Source organism: Canis lupus, chromosome 4 (assembly GCF_048164855.1).
Source record: "Canis lupus baileyi chromosome 4, mCanLup2.hap1, whole genome shotgun sequence".
NCBI lineage: Eukaryota > Metazoa > Chordata > Mammalia > Carnivora > Canidae > Canis > Canis lupus.
In genome coordinates, this window is record NC_132841.1 from 597,877 (window position 1) to 611,751 (window position 13,875).

The 13,875-nt window shown below is 48.6% G+C and overlaps 1 long non-coding RNA gene across 1 annotated transcript in view; it reads left to right on the top strand.

Annotated features, from left to right (window-relative positions):
* Positions 1–12,933, top strand: part of LOC140631449 (uncharacterized) — a 35,806-nt gene extending 22,873 nt beyond the window's left edge. Inside the window, exons 3-4 of the long non-coding RNA XR_012029001.1 lie at positions 9,773–9,909; positions 10,974–12,933. This is a non-coding gene — a long non-coding RNA (uncharacterized lncRNA). The remainder of the gene's footprint in view (positions 1–9,772; positions 9,910–10,973) is intronic.
* The last annotated feature ends 942 nt before the right edge of the window (positions 12,934–13,875 follow it).

Here is a 13,875-nt window from a genome sequence, read left to right on the forward strand (position 1 = left end):
TTTGCTATGCCTTTTCCAGCTCCTTTAGGTGTAGGGTTAGGTTGTGTATTAGAGACTTCTTGTTTCCTTTTTTTTAAACATTTTATTTAATTTTTATTTATTTATGATAGAGAGAGAGAGAGGCAGAGACATAGGCAGAGGGAGAAGGAGGCTACATGTACCAAGAGCCCGATGTGGGATTCGTTCCCGGGTCTCCAGGATCGCGCCCTGGGCCAAAGGCAGGTGCCAAACCACTGTGCCATCCAGGGATCCCAGACTTCTTGTTTCCTGAGGTAAGCCTGTATTGCTATGTACTTCCCTCTTTGGACTGTCTTTGCTACATCCCAGAGGTTTGGAGAAATATGTTTTCATTTTCATTTGTTTTAAATTTCCTCTTTAATCTCCTGGTTGCTCCATTCATTCTCTAGTAGGATGTTCATAATCTCCACGTATTTTTGGTCTGTCCAAATTTTTTCTTACTGCCGACTTCAAGTTTCATAGCATCGTGGTCAAAAATATACAGGGTGGGGATCCCTGGGTGGCGCACCAGTTTGGCACCTGCCTTTGGCCCAGGGCACGATCCTGGAGACCCAGGATCGAATCCCACGTCAGGCTCCCGGTGCATGGAGCCTGCTTCTCCCTCTGCCTATGTCTCTGCCTCTCTCTCTCCCTGTGTGACTATCATAAATAAATAAAAATTAAAAAAAATATATACAGGGTGTGATATCAAACTTCTTGAACCTGTTGTACCTGTTGAAGGCTGATTTGTGGCCTATGATATGATCTGTTCTGGAGAATGTCCCAAGTGCACTTGAAAGGAATGTGTATTCTGGGATCACTGGGTGGTGCAGCAGTTTGGCGCCTGCCTTTGGCCCAGGGCGCAATCCTCGAGACCCGGGATCAAATCCCACATCGGGCTCCCTGCTTGGAGCCTGCTTCTCCCTCTGCCTATGTCTCTGCCTCTCTCTCTCTCTGTGTGACTATCATGAATAAATAAATAAAATCTTTAAAAAAAAAGAAAGTAACGTGTATTCTGCTTTAGGAAGAAATGTTCAGACTATATCTGTTGGGTCCCTGTGGTCCAGTGTGTCAAGGCTATTGTTCCCCTGTTGATTTCCTGCATAGACAATCGGTCCATTGCCATAAGTGGGTGGGTGTTAAAATCCCGTCATTGTATTATTATCAGTGAGTTCCTGTACATTTGTTGGTAATTGTTTTCCATATTTAGGTACTCCCATGTTGGCAGCATAAATATTTAGTTGTTTGATCCTGATAGAGTCTTTTTAACTATGAAATAATGCCCTTCTTCATCACTTCTTATAGTATTTGTTCTTTCTTTTTTGAGATTGAATATTTTATTTATTTATTCATGAGAGATACACAGAGAAGCAGAGGCAGAAACATAGGCAGAGGGAGAGAAAGGCTCCCCAAAGGGATGCCGATGTGGGACTCGATCCTGGGATCCCAGGAACACACCCTGAGCCAAAGGCAGATGTTCAACGACTGAGCCACCAGGTGTCCCCCAGGGTTTGGTTTCAAATCTAGTTTTTCTAATATAAGCATTGGTCCTCCAGCTTTCTTTTCATAACCATTAGCATGATAGATGATTTTCCATCCCTGACTTTCAATCTGCTGGTGTGTATAGGTCTAAGGTGAGCATCTAGTAGGCAGCATACCTATGGACCTTGTTTTTTTAATAACGATTTTATTTTTGAGAGCATGAGAGAGAGAGAGAGAGAGAGAGAGAGAGAGGCAGAAAATTAGGCCCAGAGAGAAGCAGGCTTCCCACCAGGAGCCCAATATGGGACTCGATCACAGACTCTAGGATCACATCCTGATTCAAAGGCAGAGGCTCAAACCCTGAGCCACCCAGGCATCCCGGATCTTGTTTTTTAAGGCACTCTGATACCCTATATCTTTTGATTGGAGCATTTAGTATCAGCATTCAGAGTGCTTATTCAAAATATGAACTTTGTGCCTTTGTGTTACCAGAAGAGTTGGTGTTTCTGGTGACGTTCTCTTGTCCTTTCTAGTCTTTGTTGCTTTTGGTCTCTTTTTTCCCCCACTAGAATGGTCCCTCTGAAAATTCCTTACTGGACTGGTTTAGTGGTCATGAACTCCTTTATACTTTGCCTGTCTGGGAAAATCTTTCTCTCTCTTTCTATCCTGAATGACACCCTTGCTGAAGCAAGAATTCATACAAATTGGACTCCAATAAAAAGAAATATGAAAACATAAAATAAATTTTTGCTATTATGATTGTGGAAAATGGCATTTAGTAGGAAAAGCAGAAGCTGAAAGAGAAGAGGAATGATTTCACCATCCGTGGGCTTCACAGGGTCCTGGTGTCCTTTCCTAGGAGGGCCCCCCCCCCCATAGGATGCTTTCTGCCCCTCTGTGCTCCTTTTTGGAACACAGCAGGCACATCTCTGTGCCTCCAGCACCTCTGCAGTCATGGTTTATAGCATCTTCCAGGTATCCTATTGGGGACCACGGCGTCGTGTATGTAACCATCCAGCTGCTGTTTGACAACATTGGGGGGATTCTGACTTTTGTTGGTTGTGGGGTGTGTGTGTGTCTATCACATGAAGCTGTCACATGCAGCTATCAGATCTTCCGGCTGGGTCACCCAAATGCCGAAATGGTTGGTACAACTTCATTTCTGGTGCTGATGCTGGGTGGCTAGCTGGGCTCTCCTGGCTGACCCAGGGCTCGCTCCTGAGGTGAATTTCAGCCAGAGGGTCAGCTGAGGTGGAAGGTCTGGCTCGGCCACAATCCAATGTCCAGCAGTGGGTCTCCCCGAGCGCCGCCTGCTTCTCTTCTCCCCAGTGCCTCTCCAGCAGGGAGCCGGACCTTGGGGCCACCCTAGGTGGATCTCCAGAGGTGCCGGGTGCCCATTACGGGGAGCCATGGGGCAGCCTGTGTGTGGGAGTAGGGGTGGTGATGGGGCCGGTGTTCCTCGGTCCTCTGCTGCCTGGCCTTCAGGCCAAGCCCCATGTTCACCCAGCCCCTACTCACTAGGGCAAGGAGGGTGCCCTCTACACACTGGTGTGAGAGATCCAGCACCACAAGGTGTGCACAGTGAGTCCACCTGGTGAGGGTGGCCCAGGTGCATGATCTGCAAGTGTGGGGCCCAGGAAATTTATCAAAAATCGCCTACCCCTGGACAAGCAGAGCAGGACTGATTCCATTTTGTGCTACAACTGCCACCTCCCCTATGACCCCCACATGACCTGCTTATGTCTTAAGGCGTTGCCCCAACCCAGTCAAGCCGCTGGGCACACCGTAATCGTAAATCGGCTCATAACAATGTAACCCTGCTTTGTGCCTGCCAAAACTGCACGCCGATTCTGACCAAAGAAATAGGCCAGGTCAAGTGGATCCTATAGGGTAAGGTGTAATTCAATCGGCCACCTGCATGTGGACCAACACGACTGTGCAACTTTCTGTGTATCCCATGGGCCACTGGCCCCTATAAAGCAGCTACACCTCTTAGTCTCAGGGTCCAAATCCCTGCTCCGCTGTGTCGGGTGCACTAGGACACAAGCTCCAGATTGTAAGGAACCCTTGGGAGTTTGCATCGGTGTTGACTCCTCAGTGGTTTCTTGGATTCACAATCTTGGGCACAACTCAAAGGCCTACTGTCCTAACATCCCTTCTAGGACCATGCTGACCGCCCGGCAGGCCCTCTCTGCCCCAGCCACACAGGCACAGGGATGCGGGGAGGGGAGGAAGTGCCCTGTACCCGGCCAGCCACGGCCTTCTGGAAAGAGGGAGCACAGACCTCTGGGTCGCTTTGCATAGTCCCTGGTGACCTGAGGCTTCCTGGTGTCACTCTGTCCCAGGCCCTCCTGGCCCGCGGGGCACAGCCTGAGTCCCAGTAAAGTCTGTTGGGTCCTGACCCCGGCATCTGGCCACCTGTGTAAGGCACGTGGGGACGTCAGCCGGGTGTTCCTGGCGGCGCCCCTGCAGGGGCTTGTGGGGCCTAGGTGGTACCCCCTCCTCCTCTCTGGGGGTCTCTCCATGCCACATGAACAGTGTTCTGGGAGACACAGAAGCGGGCTGGCTGTGCATTTTCACACCACAACACTTTATTGACTTTCTACAGTAAACGGGCTCAGAGCCGAGGGTGCACGCCTTCCCCTGGGGATGGAGACCTTTCTGTCCCTTAGGGAAGGACAAGAATGACATGGGTTGGGGACGGATGCCGGAGTCCCCCACCTGGAAGCATGTGTGGACTCTGGGTGGGGGCGTGTGTCCTGAGGTTTCAGTCTGAGAGACGGTTCTGAGGACAGCAGAGCTGACCTGACCTGACCTGCAGCTCATGGGCTTCTGCGCTGGGTCTCCACAGGGCAGCTGGATCCCGGCCTCAGGCTCCCTGGGTCCCCAGCACCTGTAGGAGCCAGCCTCCTGGTGTGGGTGCAGGTGGGGCCCACCATCCAGCTGTGAGAGGGCTGGCTCAGCTTGGGGCCAGAATCCAGGGCTAGCCAGGGCTGTGTGTGCTGGATCCCATTAGTCTTTGTGTTGGGCCTGTGGTGGGGGCTCAAATCACCCCCAGCCCTCACAGAGCCCAGGGCCAGGCCAGCCCAGATCCCCATGGGTTAAGGGCTGGTGTCCTGTGCAGTGTTTGCCGCCCTAAATGAGGGACAGTGGGCAGAATCAGGGCACAGTGGGTCCTCTGCATCACTCAACTGCACCCACCCTGTCGGGGGCTTCCTGTCTTCCCTCCTCCCTGCAACCCCTGAGTACTCTATGGGACACCTGGGCTTCTGATGGGATTAGGGTATCCAGAGAACCCCGGGGAGGCTGAGCAAGTCCCACAGGGGGCACCTGCATCGGGTCATTGCTGGGGGCCAATGGTGTGGTGGTGGATGGTGTGGGGGCAGGGGTATGATGGTGGTGGAGTGTGGGGGATTGTGTAGGGGTGATGGTGTTGGGGTATAGTGTGAGTGCGGATTGTGTGGGGCTGTGTGGCTGTGAGGGGGATGTGTAGGTGGGATACCATTGGGGATGATGATGTAGGAGGATGGTGTGAGAGTGGGGAATGTGGGGGATGTCGTGGGGGGGCTGCGGACACAGGAAATCTCCTTCCTCTATGATGCTAAGGAGACATCTACAGTTAAAGGCGACTAGTCTGGGGTTTGCAGTGACACCTGCCCCTGGGGCTCCGTGTGGTCATTGCAGGGCCCTGGCTGGACCGGGGGCATTATCTGGGGGTCATTTTACTATATATGCTTTCAAATTGCAAATTGTCTCAAATTAAATGCATAAAATTTAGAATAATATAAAGCACCGAGAGAGGGTGTCACTCTGACCCGTCCGACCCTCATGGGATCGATGTGGTCCTGCTCCAGCCGCGGCTATGCAGCCTGGCCCCCTGGTCCGGTTCCTGCCCCCCACATCCCCACCCCATCCCCTGCTTCTCAGGGAGCCGTCCCTCTCCTCTTTGGTCTTCAGCTCCCATGGCTACCCCTGGAGGCCCCATCCTAGTGGCCTCCTCATCCCCGAGGCACCGGGAGTGTGGGCACGGGTGTCAGTCCCAGCATCCTACCATGGAGCAGTGTGTTGTTGGCTGCTATTGCTCCCCCGGCCTCAGTAGCCCCGTTTTCCCTACCCAGAAGGCCCCGGGCCTCCCTTGGTGTCCCGAAGACCCCTGGCCCAGCAGCCTCACCCGACCCCCTAGCCATCCCAAAATATGGTGTGGCTGCCGAACATCCTGGTGACATCCAAGTCTACCTCCAAGATGTCCCTGGAGGAGACCAGGGCCTCCTCCTTCATTTCCTGTGGGAAACCCGGGGAGGAGGAGCAGGCGTCAGGGACACAGACCCCAACCTGTCACGAACTGCTGTGCTGGGCAGGGAGCCCTGGGGCCACCATGGGAGTGTGTCCTGCCGAAACCTCTTTCCTTCCTCTGGGAGGCCAGGCATGATGAAAGTGTCCACCGTGCCCGTGACACCTGTGTGAGGGCCTCTGCCCAGCTGTTGTGGGCGGGGAGGTGACTGAGTGGCAGCCTGGATGGGAGGGGATAGTGGTTCAGCCCAGGTGGGAGGGGACATGGGGGTGTTGTGCCCAAGATTGTGAATCCGAGAAACCACTACGGAGCTGACACTGATGCAAACAGACAAGGGTTGATTTCCAAACTCGAGCTTGCGTCCAAGTACACCCGACACAGCAGAGCAGGGTCTTGGACCCCAAGGTGGTGTTTTCCTTTTAAGGGCTTGTCTTGGGGACCTCCAAAAGGGCTGGAGTAATTCCTCAAGTTCTGTTTACATTTTGATATGGGGCCTTCAAGGGCATTGAGCTCTGTTCTCATTCTAATAGGTGCTTCCAGCCCTTGGCGTGGGCTCTGTTCTTATTCTATTGTGGGGCTTTCCAGGGCATTAAGCTGTAAACTTTTGTTTTTTTCCTGTAACTGAAGTAATGTAAATTTCATCTCTTCTTCACGGGGGCCTGGGATGGCTGGACGTGTTCGAACGCTGAACTTAAAGTGGAAAGGCCTTCATTTTCTTGGCCTCCTTGCATCCCTTCCCATCCTATCTAGCTCCTTCCCCCTTCCCCGGAGCTCCTAAGAGAGCAATTGCAAATGACCTCAGCCTGGCAGCGTGTGTGGGGGACAGGCCCAGGGATTTGGGATCAGGAAGACCTGGGGCGTGGGCGTCCCAGCTGTGCAGCGGGATTCGATGCTGCAGAATCTTATTCCCTAAGGCTATCTTGACAACTGACTTCGTACATAAAAAAGCTGTCCTTTCTCTTTATAAGATGAAGAGCGATTCAAAGTGTTTTTTCTCTGCCCTTTTGATTGCTCAGATTCCAATCTGAGACGTATTTCCTGTTAATAAGGATAATTTACTACTATCCGTAGTACTATGGTTAAAATATTCTGACACAAGTAATTCAGAGGGATGAGGGTTTCTCATCTTTTTCTTCACAGCTCAGTCACTGCTCAGGAATTGCATCTTTATGGATTTGGAAAGAACTGAGATATATTATTACCAGTGGTCCTATTATTCTGTGAAGGATTCTTCCCTGAGATTCTTCCCCTGTTTCAACTGACACTGAAACACTTTGAACTCTTTGGAAGACAAATGTCAAGGAAATAAATGTTATGCATTGCTAATTTTAAATGCCCTTGCAATATGGTGTCTATTATAATAGAAGTATTTTTTATCTGATTTTTGCTATTTATTATCCGATTCCTGCTTTTCAGGTTGAGGAGACATTATACGTGTTCATAAGTGTTTTTCTTTCCTTCTGATATAAAATTATTACTTTGTTCCCATCGAAGGAAGTCTTTAAGAATAAGGCAAAAGTTAATTTAACTATTCTTAAAATGTCTTCACACTGGGAGCCTGATTCATTTAAGTCAATTTTCAAAATAAATCTTATTTATTAGGAAAAAAAAGAAAGATTTATAGGGAAATTGAGAAGATAGTACAGAGCATTCGCATGCACTTGCACTCAATTTCTCCAATTATTGATATCTTATATCAGTATGGTACAAATATTAGCTAATGAATCAATATTAAAATAGTTGCATTAACCAAGGACCATACTTTATTCAGATTTCCTTAGTTTTTGCTAAGTTACTATCCCTCATATCACATTCCATTTGTCCTCCTGTTTTCTTAGGCTCCTCTGGATTGTGACAGTCTTTCAGCCTTTCCTTGTTGTTGCACTGGAATACTTTGAGAAGTAGAGTATTTTGAAAATTTCCCTCAGTTGAGACATGTCTTTCGTTTATCTCATGATTGAACTGTTTTTGTGGATTATATACAGAGATATACTGCCATTTTCATTATATCATATAAAGGATAGATACTTTCAACATGATTTATCAGTCTTGGTATCGATCTGATCATCTTGCTGAGGTAGTGTTTGTCATCTTTCTCCGTAGTTAAGTGATTCTTCTTCTCCTCCTTCTCTTCCTCCTCCTCTTCCTCCTCCTCCTCCTCCTTCTTCTTCTTCTTCTTCTTCTTCTTCTTCTTCTTATTATTATTATTATTATTATTATTATTATTATTATTATCATCATTATTATTTTAAGTTTTTCATAATATATTTTGTAGAAGGAAGTTACTATGTGTATTCCACACGTAAGTGTGGGAAGCTATGCTCATCAACTTGAGGGTGGAATGTCTGCACAAATTGTTTGAAATTCTTCTACATGGGAGATTTCTCTTCTTGTGGCTTTGTTTTTTTTGTTTCTTTTTCAAAGATGTTTTTTATTTATTTGAGAGAGAGAGGAGAGAAAAACCATGAGTGAGAGGGGCAGAGGGAGAGGGAGAAGCAGGTTCCCTGCTAAACAGGGAGCCTTTCTTGGGACCTGGATCATGATCTGACTTAAGGCAGAAGCTTAACTGACTGAGCCACCAAGGTGCCACTATTTCTTTCTTTCCCTTTATTTTTTTTTAAATAATATATTCACTTTTTATTGGTGTTCAATTTGACAACATACAGAATAACACTCAGTGCTCATCCCGTCAAGTGCCCCCCTCAGTGCCCGTCACCCATTCATACAGATCCCTAACCTCCTCCCCTTCCATCACCCCTAGTTAGCTTCCTAGAGTTAGGAGTCTTTATGTTCTGTCTCCCTTTCTGATATTTCCCACACATTTCTTCTCCCTTCCCCTATATTCCCTTTCACTATTATTTATATTCTCCAAGTGAATGAGAACATACAATGTTTGTCCTTCTCTGATTGACTTACTTCACTCAGCATAATACCTTCCAGTTACATCTACATTGAAGCAATGGTGGGTATTTGTGGTTTCTATTGGATGAGTAAGGCCCACCTTTTCTCTCCCTTCATCTTCTGAGTCTCTTATGATATGAATGTTATTGTTTTAATAAGTGGCTGAGTTCCCTAAATCTGCCTCTGTGGTCCATAACTTTCTTTGTTTTTAAGGCTTCCACTTGGGACTGCATCTCAGTTATACTATTTTTAACATTCGCCTGACTTAATTTTAGTTCTTTTATTTCTACAGTAAGGGATTCTCTAGTTTTCTTCTGTGCTCTTTTTCCAGCCCAGATGCTATCTTTATAATCATTGTTTTAAACTGTATTTAGACATCATATATTTGTTTTGATGGACTTCATGGCTGTGAATACTACCTCATGTTATTTTATGGAGGTGAATTTCTCGATCTCATTATATTTTCCAGAAAAGAAAGTAGGAAAAAAAGAAAAATCAAGAAAAACAATAACAACTGCCCTCCCCCAAAAAAACCACTAGATTATTTTGGCCTCCTTGTAAAAAGATTCTAAATCCCAAAATAACAAACACAATTAATGTTCCATGAAAGTAAAAATAAGAAATATATAAGGTACATACATAAAAAATAAAATAAGGCAATTAATAAAATAGAATAAAAAAAATGAAAATAAAGCACAAAATACAAAGGAAGCTACACCCTTCTTTCCAGGCAGCGCTGAAGCTATGCAGCCTCTTGGGTCTGACAACTTGGTGGCAGCGAATGGTCTGTGTGGGGTCTGGGGATGGCCCATGGTGCTGATTGTCAGGTGTACATCTGCCTGGGAGATGCACCTGCAGGGTCAGGGTTGGGGTGGTCTTCAGCGCATCTGGCCTCCAGCAGGTGGCGCAGTGGTGCTCCCTGAGATTGGCGTTGTTTGGCGTGATTTGGGAGGGGACACTGGGTCCTCTGATTCTGGGGCTAAGCATCCCACCCCCCAGTCTGCAAGCCCTCCACAGAAGAGCCCCCAAGCGCATCTCTCAGAACCCTGCTTTCACTTTGCCCGCGTCCGAAATGCTTTTGGTTTTCTTTTTTTATCTCAGACTGTTGTGCCCAAGATTGTGAATCCGAAAAACCATGGAGAAGCCCACACCGAAGCAAACACACGAGGGTTTATTTACAAGCTCGAGCTTGTGTCCAAGTATACCTGACAGTGCGGAGCACGGACTTCGACCCCGAGGTGAGTTTTTGCTTAGGTTTAAGGGCTGGTCTCGGGGACCTCCAGAAGGGCTAGAGCAATTCCTCAAGTTCTGTGTACATTTTTATATGGGGCCTTCAAGGGCATTGAGCTCTGTTCTCATTCTAATAGGGGCTTCCTGCCCTTGGCCTGGGCTCAGTTTTGATTCTATTGTGGGGCTTTCTAGGACATTAAGCTGTAAACAGAAAAGGTTCCACACCTGGAAGGGGGACGTCACACTGTCCCTATATGCTGAAGACGCAATACTGGAAACAGGAAACCTGGGAGCCTCCACCAAAACCTGTTAGAACTAAGGAGTGAGTTCAGTAAAGTCACAGGACACAAACTGACCCTACAGAGCAGAGTAGCCTTGCTCTGTCCCGACTATGAGCACTCAGGAAGGAAAGGAAGGACGTGACTCCCTTCTCAGAAGCATCAAGGAGAATAAATAATGAGACTGAACCATAGGAGCACAAGACTTGTTCACTGAGCCATACATGGCTCTGTTCTGGGAGGCCGTCCTGGGTTCGAGGGGTGGGAGCCTCATCTTGTGAAAATGTCCACAGTTTCTGAAGCCACCCTCAGTTTCAAAGTCATTCCTATCAAAATCATGGTGGCATATCTTAGAAATAGCAAAAAAAAAAAAAAAAAAAAAACAAAAACCATAACATCAATCTGCCCCCACAAATGACCCCGGACAGCAAATCAGTACTGGAGGAGCAGGAGAGAGTGGGACGCAGCACTTTCCTATTTCAAACGATGTCACAGACACAAAGGATAAAGCAGTGTGGTTCTCGGGCCCCCAGCTGGCTCCGTTGGTTAAGCATCTGACTCCTGACCTCACCTCCGGTACTGATCTCAGGGGTCGTGAGTTCTAACCCTGGGCTGGGCCATGGACGGTGCGTGGAGCCTACTTAGGCAAACCAGTCCCATGGGGGGTGGTTCCAGCATAAGCTGAAGGAGCAAAACAGAGAGTCCAGAAGGAAATGTGCTCTGATACAATGGATTTTTTTAACTTAATTTAATTTAAACCCAATTAATTAATGGATAGTGTATTATACTTTCAGAGGAAGAATCAGGGATTCACCAGTTGGAGATAACGGCAATGCTCGTGACATCACGTGACCTCCTTCATGCAGGTCCCCTGTTAACCTCCCCGCCTCCAACGACCATCAGTTTGTTTCCTATCATTAAGAGTCTGTATTTTGGGGATCCCTGGGTGGCGCAGTGGTTTGGCGCCTGCCTTTGGCCCAGGGCGCGATCCTGGAAACCCGGGATCGAATCCCACATCGGGCTCCTGGTGCATGGAGCCTGCTTCTCCCTCTGCCTATGTCTCTGCCTCTCTCTTTCTCTCTGTGACTATCATAAATAAATAAAAATTAAAAAAAAGAGTCTGTATTTCCTGCAACTGTTTTCATCTTATTTGTTTTTCCTTCCCTTCACAGTTGTTATATGCTTTGCTTTTTAATTCCACCTATGAATGACACCACACGGTCATTCTCTTTCCTGACTGACTTATTTCATTTAACATGATCCCTCTAGTTCTATCCACGTCATTGCAAATGGCAATATTTCCTTCTCTTTGATAGCTGAGTTCCATTCCTCTCTCTATGACCATCATCTATCTCCCATCCTTTTTATCCATCATCTGCCACAGAGCACCGAGGCTCCTCCCACAGTGTGGCTACTGTGGACCCGGCTGCTGTATACATTGGGGTGCAGGTGTCCCAAGTCTCACTGCATCTGTATCTTCGGAGTGAAATCAGGCCGTTCACCTGCTGTTCACTGGATGTTACAAATAGAGTCGCCCTGCAGAGCCTCCACACTGTTTCCAGGGTGGCTGTACCAGCCCGCAATCCCGCCCACAGTGGAAGAGGGTTGAGTGAGTTTTGCGGGACGTGGTAAAACTCTGGTCCACATTTCATTTCGCGTCCTGTGGGCTCCAATTCCTTGTCCTTAAGTATTTCTGGGGAAGCCAGGTGTTGGGCTCCGTTTCAGTGAGACGTTTCCAAAGCTAACAGGCCACAGCAGGAACCTGAAAGGAGGCAGGTGCGGCCCCTGGAGCGCCCACTGCCTTCTGCACAGCCTCCTGCAGCGCCTGAGCGTCCTGCAGGGGGCGCCCGAGCCCAGGCCCCACCCAGCGGGCATGAATGTGCAGTAGGCCTCCTCTGCCTGCACTAACAGGAGCCAGCCTGTGCTGGGGAGGCCTGAGGAGGAGGTGGGGACACGTCCACGCTGATGAGCCGCAGCTTCAGGAAGATGTGGGTCCGCATCCACGCTGACAGGAGCCCCTGGGCCACCTCAGGACATAAGTTGAGGCTTCTGGAAGCTGCGGGCCGCATTAATGGTGGCAGGAGCCCCGGCCTCCTCAGAACCCTCGGTGATGCTTCGGGAGGACGTTGTGTCACGACACAACAGGATGCTGAATCCTTAGGACCCCTGGTGTTGACTTGGGGAAATATGGGATGCATCCATGCGGACAGAAGACCCCAGGCTTGTCAGGGCCTGTGGTGAGGCCTAAGAAAAATGTGGGTGTCGCATCCACACTGACAAGAGTCTCCAGCCTCCTCAGGACCCACTGTGAAGGTTTGGGAAGATTTGGGGCCACATCTATGCTGACAGGAGCCCCCAGCCTCCTCAGGTCTTCTGGTGAGGCTTGAGGAAAATGTTGGGCCACCTCAACACTGACAGGACCCCCGTCCTCCTCAGGACATGCACTTGGCTTCGGGAAATATGGGGCTGCGTCTATGCTGACAGGAGCCCACAGCTCCTCAGGACGTGTGGTGAGTTTTCTGGGGGACGTGTGGCCATGTCCAGGCTGACAGGAGCCCCGGGCCACCTGAGGACCTGCTGTGAGGCTTCCAGACGATGTGAGGCATAGTCCACAGTGACAGGAGACCCAGCGTCCTCAGGACACTCTGACTATGACTCAGGAACAATTGGGGCCACGTCCATACTCACAGGAGCCCTGCTTCCTCAGGACCCCCTGGAGGACTCTGGAGGCGCTGTTGGGGGTCACGTCCACATCAGAAGGGACTACTCAGAACCACAGGGTAAGTGAATGGGTAGAATGAATGGTAGGGTCGGGAGGGGAGGCAGTTGGTGGTTAGGCTTAGGTTAGATGTTAGGTGTTTGTGATTAAGCTTATAGTTACGGAATACAGGTTAGGGTGAGGGATAAGGTTAAGAGTCAGTGGTTAGGAGTTAAGATGGGGGTTAGGGATTAGGAAACGGGGTTAGGGTTAGTGACAGGATTTAGAGTTAGGCTTAGGGTTTAGGCTTTAGGGATTAGGACAGGAGGTTTGGAGGTGGGGTTAGGGTTATGGTTACAGTTAGGGTTGGACTTAGGTTTCCATTTAGGGTTAGGGGTTAGGGTGTGAGTTAGGGTTAGGGGTAAGTGTTAGGGGTTAGGGTAAAAGTTATGGCTACGTTTAGGGTTAGGGAGAGGATTAGGTTTAGGATAGGGGTTAGGGCTAGGGTTAGGGTTAGTGTTTAGTTAGGGATTAGGGTCAGGTCAGGGTCAGGTTACGGGTTTTTAAAAGTGTAAGAGATAGGTTTAGGGAGTGGTTTAGGAGTTAGTTTTAGGGTACAAGTTAGAGTACCATTTGGGGTATGAGATAGGATTAGTATTAGAGGGTTAGGGTTAGGGTACAGGTTAAGGTTAGGAATAGGATTTGAGTACATTAAGTTAAGGTTAGGGTTAGAGGTTAGGGTTAGATTTAAGACAGGGGTCAGGGATAAGGGTTTCGAATAGGTTTAGGATTTAGGGTGAGGGTTGGCAGGAAGGTTCACTGAATGTGTTTTGGTCTTGGGGTTTGTGTTTGGTTGTCGATTAGTGATGGGTCTTGTTTAAGGGTTAGTTTAACATTAGGATTAAGTGTAGGGTTAGGGTTATGTCTGTGTATGGTTAGAGTTTGGGTCCTGGCATGTGCCTGCACTGGGACTCCTAGTATCTTGGGCCGTTGAGTTT